Source organism: Abramis brama (genome assembly GCF_963993115.1).
Source record: "Abramis brama genome assembly, chromosome: 10".
NCBI classification, from domain to species: domain Eukaryota; kingdom Metazoa; phylum Chordata; class Actinopteri; order Cypriniformes; family Leuciscidae; genus Abramis; species Abramis brama.
In genome coordinates, this window is record NC_139972.1 from 10112431 (window position 1) to 10127430 (window position 15000).

Here is a 15000-nt window from a genome sequence, read left to right on the forward strand (position 1 = left end):
TAACTCACACACACACACACCCTCACTAACACACACACACACACACACAGACATGCTCACTGTCTCACACACACACACACACTAACTCGCTCTCACACAAACACAGTCACGCTCACACACATAGACACACACACTCTCTCACACACACACGCGCACACACCCTCGCTAACTCTCTCTCACACACACACACACACACACACACTCACGCACATACACTCACTCACGGACATACACTCACACATGCACACACACACACACACACACACACACACACACGGACATACACTCACACACGCACACACACACACACACTCTCTCTCTCTCACACACATACACACACACACTAACTCGCTCTCACACATACACAGACACGCTCACACACAGACACACACACACTCTCTCTCACACACTCACTCAGACACACACACACACACACTCAGAGTTTATGAGTTTAGAGTTTATAAATGTATAGATTGATGAGTTTATAAGTGTACGAGTTTTTGAGTTTAGAGTTTATAAGTTTAAATGAGTTTAGAGTTTATAAGTTTAAATGAGTTTAAGAGTTCAGAGTTTATTAATTTATGAGTTTAAGAGTTCATAAGTCTATGAATTCATGAGTTTATAAGTTAATTAGTTTATAAGTGTATGAGTTTAGAGTTCATTAGTTTAAATTAAATGGGTGAGAGTTATGTTATAAGTTATGTATGTTAGTTTAAAGTTTAACTTAGCTTGAAGTTTAAATTAGTTTAAAATAATTTGAAGTTTAAATTAGTTTAAAATAGTTTGAAGTTTAAAGTTGTTTAAAGCTTAAAGTAGTTCAAAGTTTGAAGTAGTTTAAAAGAACTTCTTTAAAAGAAGAAGAAAGTTGCTAGAAAGAAAGAAAGAAAGATTAGTTAGAAAGAAAGATAGATTAATTAGAAAGAAAGATGGATTAGTTAGATAGAAAGAAAGAAAGTTTAGTTAGAAAGAAAGAAAGAAAGAAAGAAAGACAGAAAGAAAGATTAGTTAGAAAGAAAGAAAGAAAGAAAGAAAGAAAGAAAGAAAGACAGAAAGAAAGATTAGTTAGAAAGAAAGAAAGAAAGAAAGAAAGAAAGAAAGAAAGATTAGTTAGAAAGAAAGATGGATTAGTTAGATAGAAAGAAAGAAAGTTTAGTTAGAAAGAAAGAAAGAAAGAAAGAAAGAAAGAAAGAAAGAAAGAAAGAAAAAGATTAGTTAGAAAGAAAGAAAGACAGAAAGAAAGAAAGATTAGTTAGAAAGAAAGAAAGAAAGACAGAAAGAAAGAAAGATTAGTTAGAAAGAAAGAAAGAAAGAAAGAAAGAAAGATTAGTTAGAAAGAAAGAAAGAAAGAAAGAAAAAGATTAGTTAGAAAGAAAGAAAGAAAGAAAGAAAGAAAGAAAGAAAGAAAGAAAGAAAGAAAAAGATTAGTTAGAAAGAAAGAAAGAAAGACAGAAAGAAAGAAAGATTAGTTAGAAAGAAAGAAAGAAAGAAAGAAAGAAAGAAAGAAAGAAAGAAAAAGATTAGTAAGAAAGAAAGAAAGAAAGAAAGAAAGAAAAAAAGAGAAAGATTAGTTTCTCATTAGATTAGATTAGCTCATATAGTATATAGAACGGCAGTTTGGTTTAGTCTTCAAGGTATTTTGATTTGAATTTTCGTCGGTTTGAATTTTTTAGAACTCCCCAATGTAAGTCAATGGGAGTTTTTGAATGAGTTTTTTCGAGTTTTGATCGTCATTTTTAGGAAAACCGTAAGTCCGATCAGTCTGAAAAGATATAGCACACTTGGTCAGAACAGTTTGAGTGTCTGAGCCGAGTTTGGAGTATGTAGAGTGAAAGCTCTAGGAGGAGTTTGATATAGAAATTTTTAGTCTCAGAAGAATAATAATAATAATAATAACTAGATGCGAAAGTTCGTCGAGACAAACTTTAAGTTGGCTTGAGAAAGTTTGGACCGGAAAGTTTTTTGCTAGGCGGTTGTTATGATGTTATGGGTGGTCGCTATGGTGTTGCTAGGCGGTTGCTAAGGTATTCTGGGTGGTTGCTAGGCGGTTGCTAGGGTGTTTTGGGTGGTTGCTAGGGTCTTTTGTGTGGTTGCTAGGCGGTTGCTAGGTGGTTGCTAGGGTGTTCTGGGTGGTTGCTAGGATATTTTAGGTGGTTGCTAGGGTCTTTTGGGTGGTTGCTAGGCGGTTGCTAGGGTCTTTTGGGTGGTTGCTAGGCGGTTGCTAGGGTGTTTTGGGTGGTTGCTAGGCGGTTGCTAGGGTGTTATGGGTGGTTGCTATGGTGTTGCTAGGCGGTTGCTAAGGTATTTTGGTGGTTGCTAGGGTGTTCTGGGTGGTTGCTAGGCAGTTGCAAGGGTGTTATGGGTGGTTGCTATGGTGTTGCTAGGCGTTGCTAAGGTATTCTGGGTGGTTGCTAGGTGGTGGCTAGGGTGTTCTGGGTGGTTGCTAGGCTGTTTTGGGTGGTTGCTAGGGTCTTTTGGGTGGTTGCTAGGCGGTTGCTAGGGTGTTTTGGATGGTTGCTAGGATATTTTGGGTGGTTGCTAGGCGGTTGCTAGGGTCTTTTGGATGTTGCTAGGGTCTTTTGGGTGGTTGCTAGGCGGTTGCTAGGGTATTTTGGGTGGTTGCTAGGGTCTTTTGGGTGGTTGCTAGGGTGTTCTGGGTGGTTGCTAGGCGGTTGCTAGGGTCTTTTGGGTGGTTGCTAGGGGGTTGCTAGGGTGTTCTGGGTTGTTGCTAGGCTGTTTTGGGTGGTTGCTAGGATATTCTGGGTGGTTGCTAGGCGGTTGCTAGGATATTTCTGGTGGTTGCTAGGGTCTTTTGGGTGGTTGCTAGGCGGTTGCTAGGATATTTTGGGTGGTTGCTAGGGTCTTTTGGGTGGTTGCTAGGCGGTTGCTAGGGTCTTTTGGGTGGTTGCTAGGCGGTTGCTAGGGTGTTTTGGGTGGTTGCTAGGGTATTTTGGGTGGTTGCTACGGTGTTCTGGGTGGTTGCTAGGGTCTTTTGGGTGGTTGCTAGGCGGTTGCTAGGGTGTTCTGGGGGGTTGCTATGGTATTCAGGGCGGTTGATAGGGTATTCTGGGTGGTTGCTAGGCGGTTGCTAGGGCATTTTGGGTGGTTGCTAGGGTCTTTTGGGTAGTTGCTAGGCGGTTTCTAAGATATTTTCGGTGGTTGCTAGGGTCTTTTGGGTGGTTGCTAGGCGGTTGCTAGGGTATTTTGGGTGGTTGCTAGGGTGTTCTGGGTGGTTGCTAGGGTGTTCTGGGTGGTTGCTAGGCGGTTGTAGGGTGTTCTGGGTGGTTGCTAGGCGGTTGCTAGGATATTTTGGGTGGTTGCTAGGGTGTTCTGGGTGGTTGTTAGGCAGTTGCTAGGGTGTTCTGAGTGGTTGCTATGGTGTTGCTAGGCGGTTGCTAAGGTATTCTGGGTGGTTGCTAGGCGGTTGCTAGGGTGTTCTGGGTGGTTGCTATGGTGTTGCTAGGCGGTTGCTAAGGTATTCTGGGTGGTTGCTAGGCGGTTGCTAGGGTGTTCTGGGTGGTTGCTATGGTGTTGCTAGGCGGTTGCTAGGGTGTTCTGGGTTGTTGCTAGGCAGTTGCTAGGTGTTCTGGGTGGTTGCTAGGCAGTTGCTAGGGTGTTCTGGCTGTTTGCTAGGTGTTCTGGGTGGTTGCTAGGCAGTTGCTAGGTGTTCTGGGGGGTTGCTAGGCAGTTGCTAGGGTGTTCTGGGTGGTTGCTAGGGTATATTTGGTGGTTACTAGAGCATTTCTAGATGTTGCTAGGGTGTTCAAGATGGTTGCTAAGGTATTTTTGGTAGTTGCTATGGTGTTACTAGGTGGTTGGTAGTTGTCAAAGATGGTTACTATGGAGTTTTTATAGAGTTCTTAAAATCTTTAATAACGAGTGCCTTCAGTACGGCACTCGGCCTGCGGCCTCGTGCCTATGGCCGAATAGGCACAAGCATGGAGCAATATCGCAAGGCCACGAGTGTAATATTGCGTTAAAAAATACAAAAAAATGTAAAAAAAAATTTTTTTTGGTTTAGGGTGGTTGCTAGGGAGCTCTTAGTGGTTGCTAGGGTGCTGAAACTGGTTGCTATGGTGTGGCTATGAAGATTTTAGGCCATTACTTATTGGTTGCTTGATAATATAAATCCTCTGAGGGAGAGAGAGAGGGAGAGACGCAGGGCTGTCAGGCCCTTTGGAGTCTGTGTGTGTGAAAACGGCAGTTTGGATTCAAATGTTTTTAGAACTCCCCAATGTAAGTCAATGGGAGTTTTTCCGAGTTTTGATCGTCATTTTTAGGAAAACCGTAAGTCCGATCAGTCTGAAAAGATATAGCAACGCGAGTCAGATCAGTTTGAGTGTCTGAGCCGAGTTTGGAGTATGTAGAGTTAAAGCTCTAGGAGGAGTTTCATATAGAAATTTTAGTCTCGGAATAATAATAATAACTAGAATGTACATTTCCTGAAGAAAATGTGAAGTGGTGCTTGCAGTGGCAAAACTCGCCACTCGGTTGCTAGAGTGTGGTACATGATTGCATACAAGCCAACAAACATGTCTGTACGATGTTCTGGTGCTGAGATATGGCTTATTCATGTTGTTCAGGTGGTTGCTAAGGTGTTGCTAGGGTATTCTGTGTGGTTGCTAGGGCTTTGCTAGGTGGTTGCTAGGGTGTTCTGGGTGGTTGCTATGGTGTTGCTAGGCGGTTGCTATGGTGTTGCTAGGCGGTTGCTAGGCAGTTGCTAGGGTGTTCTGGGTGGTTGCTATGAAGCTGCTAGGGTATTCTGGGTGGTTGCTATGGTGTTGCTAGGCGGTTGCTAGGGTATTCTGGGTGATTTCTAGGCAGTTGCTAGGGTTTTCTGGGTGGTTGCTATGGTGTTGCTAGGTGGTTGCTAGGGTATTCTGGGTGGTTGCTAGGGCGTTGCTAGGCAGTTGCTAGGGTGTTCTGGGTGGTTACTATGGTGTTGCTAGGCAGTTGCTAGGGTATTCTGGGTGGTTGCTAGGGTGTTGCTAGGGTAGTCTGGGTAGTTGCTAGGCGTATGCTAGGGTATTCTTGGTGGTTGCTAGGCAGTTGCTAGGGTGTTCTGGGTGGTTGCTATGGTGTTGCTAGGCGGTTGCTAGGGTGTTCTGGGTGGTTGCTAGGGCGTTGCTAGGCGGTTGCTAGGGTATTCTGGGTGGTTGCTATGGTGTTGCTAGGCGGTTGCTAGGGTATTCTGGGTGGTTGCCAGGGCGCTGCTATGTGGTTGCTAGGGTATTCTAGGTGGTTGCTATGGTGTTGCTAGGTGGTTGCTAGGGTATTCTGGGTGGTTGCTATGTTGTTGCTAGGTGGTTGCTAGGGTATTCTGGGTGGTTGCTATGGTGTTGCTAGGCAGTTGCTAGGGTATTCTGGGTGGTTGCTATGGTGTTGCTAGGGTGTTCTGGGTGGTTGCTATGGTGTTGCTAGGCAGTTGCTATGGTATTCTGGGTGGATGCTAGGGCATTGCTAGGGTGTTCTGGGTGGTTGCTAGGCAGTTGCTAGGTGTTCTGGGTGGTTGCTAGGCAGTTGCTAGGGTGTTCTGGGTGGTTGCTAGGCGGTTGCTATGCAGTTGCTAGGGTGTTCTGGGTTGTTGTCAGGTGGTTGCTAGGGTGTTCTAGTTGGTTGCTATGGTGTTGCTAGGCAGTTGCTAATGTGTTCCTGGTGGGGTCTAGGGCGTTGCCTAGGTAGTTGCTAGGTGTTCTGGGTGGTTACTACAGCGTTTCTTGATGTTGCTATGGTGTTCAGGGTGGTTGCTAAGGTATTTTTGGTAGTTGCTATGGTGTTACTAGGTGGTTGGTAGTTGACAAAGATGGTTACTATGGAGTTTTTAGAGAGTTCTTAAAATCTTTAATAACGAGTGCCTTCAGTACAGCACTCGGCCTGCGGCCTCGTGCCTATGGCCGAATAGGCACAAGCATGGAGCGATATCGCAAGGCCACGAGAGTAAAATTGCTTTAAAAAATAAAAAAAAATTAAAAAAATGTTTTTTTTTTGTTTAGGGTGGTTGCTAGGGAGCTCTTAGTGGTTGCTAGGGTGCTGAAACTGGTTGCTAGGGTGTGGTTATGAAGATTTTAGGCCATTACTTATTGGTTGCTTGATAATATAAATCCTCTGAGGGAGAGAGAGAGGGAGAGACGCAGGGGTGTCAGGCCCTTTGGAGTCTGTGTGTGTGAAAACGTCGGTTGGGATTCAAATATTTTTAGAATGCCCAATGTTAAGTCAATGGGACTTTTTTGGCCGCTTTTTCGTCCGCTGTGCGAACATCGTACACCCGATCGCTTAGAAAAGTCATAGCACACCTCTCCTCAATGAGCCGCTCGATTTGACACCTCACTCAGGGGTCTGTGACAAACGGTGCGGGGCGCATTACGCGCCAAACTTTTGTCCAGAATAATAAAAAGAATAATAATAAGTATGAGCAATAACAATAGTGATGCTTTCAAAAAAGCACCACTAACTAGAATGTACATTTCCTGAAGAAAATGTGAAGTGGTGCTTGCAGTGGCAAAACTCGCCACTCGGTTGCTAGGGTGTTGTACATGATTGCATACGAGCCAACAACCATGTCTGTATGATGTTGTGGAGCTGAAATATGGCTTCTATATGTTGCAATATGGTTGCTAGGTGGCTCTAAATGGTTGCTAGGGTGTGAATACACAGTTACCATGGTGATATTTACAGACTGTTTTACAACCGAAACTAATGAGCCAACCCCCATCTCTATATGATGTTCTGATGCAGAGATATACGTTTTGCTAAACGGTTGCTAGGGTACTCTATTTGGTTGCTAGTGAGTGGCTTGTCAGCTGCCAATGATGAAACTCCAAAGGCTTCTTGTCACTATGAATGATATAAACCAACTCCCATGCCTCTGCGACATTCAGAATGGAAGATATGCCTCTTTGGATTTTGGTTGCTAGGGTACTCTGTTTGGTTGCTATGGAGTTACTTGGCAGCTGCCAATGATGCAATTCCAAAGGCTTCTTGTCACTATGAATGATATAAACCAACTTCCATGCCTCTGTGACATTCAGAATGGAAGATATCCCTCTTTGGATGTTAGTTGCTAGGGTACTCTGTTTGGTTGCTAGGGAGTGGCTTGGCAGCTGCCAATCATGAAACTCCAAAGGCTGCTTGTCAGTATGAATGATATAAACCAACTCCCATGTCTCTGTGACATTCAGAATGGAAGATATGCCTCTTTGGATTTTGGTTGCTAGGGTACTCTGTTTGGTTGCTAGGGAGTGGCTTGTCATCTGCCAATGATGAAATTCCAAAGGCTTCTTGTCAGTATGAATGATATAATCCAACTCCCATGCCTCTGTGACATTCAGAATGGAAGATATGCCTCTTTGGATTTTGGTTGCTATGGTACTCTGTTTGGTTGCTATGGAGTTACTTGGCAGCTGCCAATGATGCAATTCCAAAGGCTTCTTGTCACTATGAATGATATAAACCAACTCCCATGCCTCTGTGACATTCAGAATGGAAGATATCCCTCTTTGGATTTTGGTTGCTAGGGTACTCTGTTTGGTTGCTAGGGAGTGTCTTGGCAGCTGCCAATCATGAAACTCAAAGGCTGCTTGTCAGTATGAATGATATAAACCAACTCCCATGCCTCTGCGACATTCAGAATGGAAGATATCCGTCTTTGGATTTTGGTTGCTAGGGTACTCTGTTTGGTTGCTAGGGAGTGGCTTGGCAGCTGCCAATCATGAAACTCCAAAGGCTTCTTGTCACTACGAATGATATAAACCAACTCCCATGCCTCTGCATTATTCAGAATGGGAGATATCCTTCTTTGGATTTTGGTTGCTAGGGTACTCTGTTTGGTTGCTATGGAGTGGCTTGGCAGCTGCCATTTATGAAACTGCAAAGGCTTCTTGTCACTATGAATGATATAAACCAACTCCCATTTATCTGTGACATTCAGAATGGAAGATATCCCTCTTTGAATTTTGGTTGCTAGGGTACTCTGTTTGGTTGCTGGGGAGTGGCTTGTCAGCTGCCAATCATGAAACTCCAAAGGCTTCTTGTCACTATGAATGATATAAACCAACTCCCATGCCTCTGTGACATTCAGAATGGAAGATATCCCTCTTTGTATTTTGGTTGCTAAGGTGCTCGACAATGGTTGCTAGGGCGGGGCTTGGAAGTGTTGAGGTGATTCATGATTGGCTGTTTGCTGCCCCGAGTCAAATGAGACCACCCCCACGTTTCTATGACAATTCAGTCTGGAGATATCTCTTTGAACTCTTTCAATGGAAGTCTATGGAACTTGTTGCTAAGGGGCTCTAAATGGTTGCTAGGGCGTGGCTTGATAGCTTCACAATGATCCTGAGAGACTGATTGGTCGTCTGAGTAAAATGAGGCCTCCCCCTTGTCTCTATGACACTGTGATCCAGAGCTACGTTCAATACAAAGTCCCTATGCAATTTACCATAGTAGGAAAAGCATGTGTGTTTCATGGGCCGTTCCTTCCCCATAGTAAGTCAATGGGGCAACTTTGGGCATCTCCTGCCCCCCAGGGGTGCAACTTTTACCCCATTGTGAGGTATGTTCTTACAGAGCCTGTTAGCCTCTTCAAATGTGGCAAATCACACGTTTCTGCGAAATCCTCGCTCAGAGCTACGTGTGGTCAAAGTTCGTCTCAATGTTAAGTCAATGGGACTTTTTTGGCCGCTTTTTCGCCCCTGGGGCGAACACCGCACCCCCGATCGCTTATAAAAGTCATAGCACACCTCTCCTTAATGAGCCGGTCGATTTGACACCTCACTCAGGGGTCTGTGACAAACGGTGCGGGGCGAGTTACGCGCCAAACTTTTGTCCAGAATAATAAAAAGAATAATAATAAGTATGAGCAATAACAATAGTGATGCCTTGCTTTCAGCAAGCACCACTAACTAGAATGTACATTTCCTGAAGAAAATGTGAAGTGGTGCTTGCAGTGGCAAAACTCGCCACTCGGTTGCTAGGGTGTTATACATGATTGCATACGAGCCAACAACCATGTCTGTACGATGTTCTGGTGCTGAGATATGGCTTATTCATGTTGTTCTGGGTGGTTGCTATGGTGTTCTGGGTGGTTGCTATGGTGTTGCTAGGCGTTTGCTTGGGTATTCTGGGTGGTTGCTAGGCGGTTGCTAGGCAGTTGCTAGGGTATTCTGGGTGGTTGCTAGGGTATTCTTAGTGGTTGCTAGGCAGTTGCTAGGCGGTTGCTAGGGTGTTCTGGGTGGTTGCTATGGTGTTGCTAGGCGGTTGCTAGGGTATTCTGGGTAGTTGCTAGGGCGTTGCTAGGCAGTTGCTAGGGTATTCTGGGTGGTTGCTATGGTGTTGCTAGGGTATTCTGGATGGTTGCTAGGGCGTTGCTAGGCAGTTGCTAGGGTATTCTGGGTGGTTGCTATGATGTTGCTAGGTGGTTGCTAGGGTATTCTGGATGGTTGCTAGGGCATTGCTAGGCAGTTGCTAGGGTGTTCTGGGTGGTTGTTATGGTGTTGCTAGGCGGTTGCTAGGGTATTCTGGGTGGTTGCTATTGTGTTGCTAGGCGGTTGCTAGGGTATTCTGGGTGGTTGCTAGGGTATTCTTAGTGGTTGCTAGGCAGTTGCTAGGCGGTTGCTAGGGTGTTCTGGGTGGTTGCTATGGTGTTGCTAGGCGGTTGCTAGGGTATTCTGGGTGGTTGCTAGGGCGTTGCTAGGGTATTCTGGGTGGTTGCTATGGTGTTGCTAGGGTATTCTGGATGGTTGCTAGGGCGTTGCTAGGCAGTTGCTAGGGTATTCTGGATGGTTGCTAGGGCGTTGCTAGGCAGTTGCTAGGGTGTTCTGGGTGGTTGCTATGGGGTTGCTAGGCAGTTGCTATGGTATTCTGGGTGGATGCTAGGGCGTTGCTAGGCAGTTGCTAGGGTGTTCTACGTGGTTGCTAGGTGTTCTGGGTGGTTGCTAGGCAGTTGCTAGGTGTTCTGGGTGGTTGCTAGGCAGTTGCTAGGTGTTGTGGGTGGTTGCTAGGCAGTTGCTAGGGTGTTCTGGGTGGTTGCTAGAGTTTTTTGGTGGTTACTAGAGCATTTCTAGACGTTGCTAGGGTGTTCAGGGTGGTTGCTAAGGTATTTTTGTTAGTTGCTATGGTGTTACTAGGTGGTTGGTAGTTGTCAAATATGGTTACTATGGAGTTTTTATAGAGTTCTTAAAATCTTTAATAACGAGTGCCTTCAGTACGGCACTCGGCCTGCGGCCTCGTGCCTATGGCCGAATAGGCTCAAGCATGGAGCGATATCGCAATGCCATGAGAGTAAAATTGCTTTAAAAAATAAAAAAAAATTAAAAAATATTTTTTTTTTGTTTTAGGGTGGTTGCTAGGGAGCTCTTAGTGGTTGCTAGGGTGCTGTAACTGGTTGCTAGGGTGTGGCTATGAAGATTTTAGGCCATTACTTATTGGCTGCTTGATAATATAAATCCTCTGAGGGAGAGAGAGAGGGAGAGACGCAGGGGTGTCAGGCCCTTTGGAGTGGTGTGTGTGTGAAAACGTCGGTTGGGATTCAAATATTTTTAGAACTCCCAATGTAAAGTCAATGGGACTTTTTTGGCCGCTTTTTCGTCCGCTGTGCGAACATCGTACACCCGATCGCTTAGAAAAGTCATACCACACCTCTCCTCAATGAGCCGGTCGATTTGACACCTCACTCAGGGGTCTGAGACAAACGGTGCGGGGCGAGTTACGCGCCAAACTTTGTCCAGAATAATAATAAGAATAATAATAATAAGTATGCAAGAGAACAATAGTGATGCCTTGCTTTCAGCAAGCACCACTAATAATAATAAGTTTAAATAGGATTTCAATATGTTGGCTTTCTCAAGCCAACTTAATAATAAGTTTAAATAGGATTTCAGTAAATTGGCTCTCCAAGCCAACTTAACTAGATTAAAAAGTTCGTCGAGACAAACTTTAAGTTGGCTTGAGAAAGCCGGACCAGAAAGTTTGAAGAAGTTTAAAGTTTAAATTAGTTTTAAGTTTAAATTAGTCTAAAGTTGAAATTAGTTTGAAGTTTAAAGAAGTGTAAAGTAGTTTTTGAAGTTTAAAGTAGTTTGAAGTTTAAAGTAGTTTAAAGTTTAAATTAGTTTGAAGTAGATCGATAGATGAGTTTGTTAGTTTAAATTTTACACACAGACACGCTCACTAACTCTCTCTCTCACACACGCACACACACACACTTATGCACATACACCCACACTCATGCACACACTCACTCACTCACACACACACACTCACGGACATACACTCACACATGCACACAGACACACAGACATGCTCACTAACTCACTCACATACACACACACACACACACTAACTCACACACACTCTCTCTCTCTCACACACATACACACACGCACATACACTCATAAATGCACACACTCACACACACACACACTAACTCGCTCTCACACACACACAGACACGCTCATTAACTCACATACACTCACACACATAGACACATACACTCACACACACACACACACTCTCTTTCTCTCTCTCTCTCTCTCGCTCTCTCTCTCTCTCTCTCTCTCTCACACACTCTCACACGGACATACACTCACACACGCACACACCCACCCACACACACACACACACACACAGACATGCTCACTAACTCACACACACACACTCACTAACTCACACACACTCTCTCTCACACACATACACACTTACGCACATACACACACACTCACACATAGACACACACGCTCTCTCTCTCACACACACACACACACACACACACACACACACACACACACACACACACACACACACACACGTTTTGAGTTTAGAGTTCATTAGTTTAAATGAGTCTCAATGGCTCATATAGTATATAGAACGGCAGTTTGGTTTAGTCTTCAAGGTGTTTAGATTTAAATTTTCGACATACACACACACACACAAGCACGCACGCACAGACTCTCACTCTCTCTCACACACACACACTATCTCTCTCACACACACACTCACTAACTCACTCACACACACACACACAGACAAGCTCATTAACTCACACACACACACACACACACACACACACACTCACGCACATAGACACACACTCTCTCTCACACACACACACACACTCAGAGTTTATATGAGTTTAGAGTTTATAAGTGTACAAGTTTTTGAGTTAAGAGTTTATAAGTTTAAATGAGTGTGTACGAGTTTTTGTTCACACACACACACACACACACACTCACACATAGACACACACGCTCGCTCTCTCTCTCACACACACACACACACACGTTTTGAGTTTAGAGTTCATTAGTTTAAAATGAGTCTCAATGGCTCATATAGTATATAGAACGGCAGTTTGGTTTAGTCTTCAAGGTGTTTAGATTTAAATTTTCGACATACACACACACACAAGCACGCACGCACAGACTCTCACTCTCTCTCACACACACACACTATCTCTCTCACACACACACACTCACTAACTCACTCACACACACACAGACAAGCTCATTAACACACACACACACACACACACACACACACACACTCACGCACATAGACACACACTCTCTCTCACACACACACACACTCAGAGTTTATATGAGTTTAGAGTTTATAAGTGTACAAGTTTTTGAGTTAAGAGTTTATAAGTTTAAATGAGTGTGTACGAGTTTTTGAGTTTACACACACACACACACACACACACACACTCACACATAGACACACACGCTCTCTCTCTCTCTCTCACACACACACACACGTTTTGAGTTTAGAGTTCATTAGTTTAAATGAGTCTCAATGGCTCATATAGTATATAGAACGGCAGTTTGGTTTAGTCTTCAAGGTGTTTAGATTTAAATTTTCGACATACACACACACACAAGCACGCACGCACAGACTCTCACTCTCTCTCACACACACACACTATCTCTCTCACACACACACTCACTAACCAACTCACACACACACACACAGACAAGCTCATTAACACACACACACACAGACACACTCACGCACATACACACACACACATAGACACACACACTCTCTCTCACACACACACACACACACACACTAACTAACTCACACACAGACACACACACCCTCACTAACTCACACACACACACACACCCTCACTAACACACACACACACACACACACACACAGACATGCTCACTGTCTCACACACACACACACACACACACATTAACTCGCTCTCACACATACACAGACACGCTCACACACATAGACACACACACTCTCTCACACACACACACACGCACACACTCTCACTAACTCTCACTCACACACACACACACACACACACACACTCACACATAGACACACACACTCTCTCTCACACACACACACACACACACACACACTCACTCACGCACATACACTCACTCACACACAGACACACACACTCTCACTAACTCACACACACACACACACACACACACACAGACATGCTCACTGTCTCACACACACACACACACACACACACTAACTCGCTCTCACACAAACACAGACACGCTCACACACATAGACACACACACTCTCTCACACACACACGCGCACACACCCTCGCTAACTCTCTCTCACACACACACACACACACACACACACACACACACTCACGCACATACACTCACTCACGGACATACACTCACACATGCACACACACACACACACACACACACACACGGACATACACTCACACACGCACACACACACACACACACACACTCTCTCTCTCTCACACACATACACACGCACATACACACACACACTAACTCGCTCTCACACATACACAGACACGCTCACACACAGACACACACACACTCTCTCTCACACACTCACTCAGACACACACACACACACACACACACACACACTCAGAGTTTATGAGTTTAGAGTTTATAAATGTATAGATTGATGAGTTTATAAGTGTACGAGTTTTTGAGTTTAGAGTTTATAAGTTTAAATGAGTTTAAGAGTTCAGAGTTTATTAATTTATGAGTTTAAGAGTTCATAAGTCTATGAATTCATGAGTTTATAAGTTAATTAGTTTATAAGTGTATGAGTTTAGAGTTCATTAGTTTAAATTAAATGGGTGAGAGTTATGCTATAAGTTATGTATGTTAGTTTAAAGTTTAACTTAGCTTGAAGTTTAAATTAGTTTAAAATAGTTTGAAGTTTAAATTAGTTTAAAATAGTTTGAAGTTTAAAGTTGTTTAAAGCTTAAAGTAGTTCAAAGTTTGAAGTAGTTTAAAAGAACTTCTTTAAAAGAAGAAGAAAGTTGCTAGAATGAAAGAAAGAAAGATTAGTTAGAAAGAAAGATAGATTAATTAGAAAGAAAGATGGATTAGTTAGATAGAAAGAAAGAAAGTTTAGTTAGAAAGAAAGAAAGAAAGAAAGAAAGAAAGAAAGAAAGAAAGAAAGAAAGAAAAAGATTAGTTAGAAAGAAAGAAAGAAAGAAAGAAAGAAAGAAAGAAAAAGATTAGTAAGAAAGAAAGAAAGAAAGAAAGAAAGAAAGAAAGAAAGAAAGAAAGCTAGAAAGAAAGAAAGAAAGAAAGAAAGAAAGAAAGAAAGAAAAAGATTAGTTAGAAAGAAAGAAAGAAAGAAAGAAAGAAAGAAAAAGATTAGTTAGAAAGAAAGAAAGAAAGAAAGAAAGAAAGAAAGAAAGAGATTAGTTAGAAAGAAAGAAAGAAAGAAAGAAAAAGATTAGTTAGAAAGAAAGAAAAAGATTAGTAAGAAAAAAAGAAAGAAAGATTAGTTAGAAAGAAAGAAAGAAAGAAAGAAAGAGAAAGAAAGAAAGAAAAAAAGAGAAAGATTAGTTTCTCATTAGATTAGATTAGCTCATATAGTATATAGAACGGCAGTTTGGTTTAGTCTTCAAGGTATTTTGATTTGAATTTTCGTCGGTTTGAATTTTTTAGAACTCCCCAATGTAAGTCAATGGGAGTTTTTGAATGAGTTTTTTCGAGTTTTGATCGTCATTTTTAGGAAAACCGTAAGT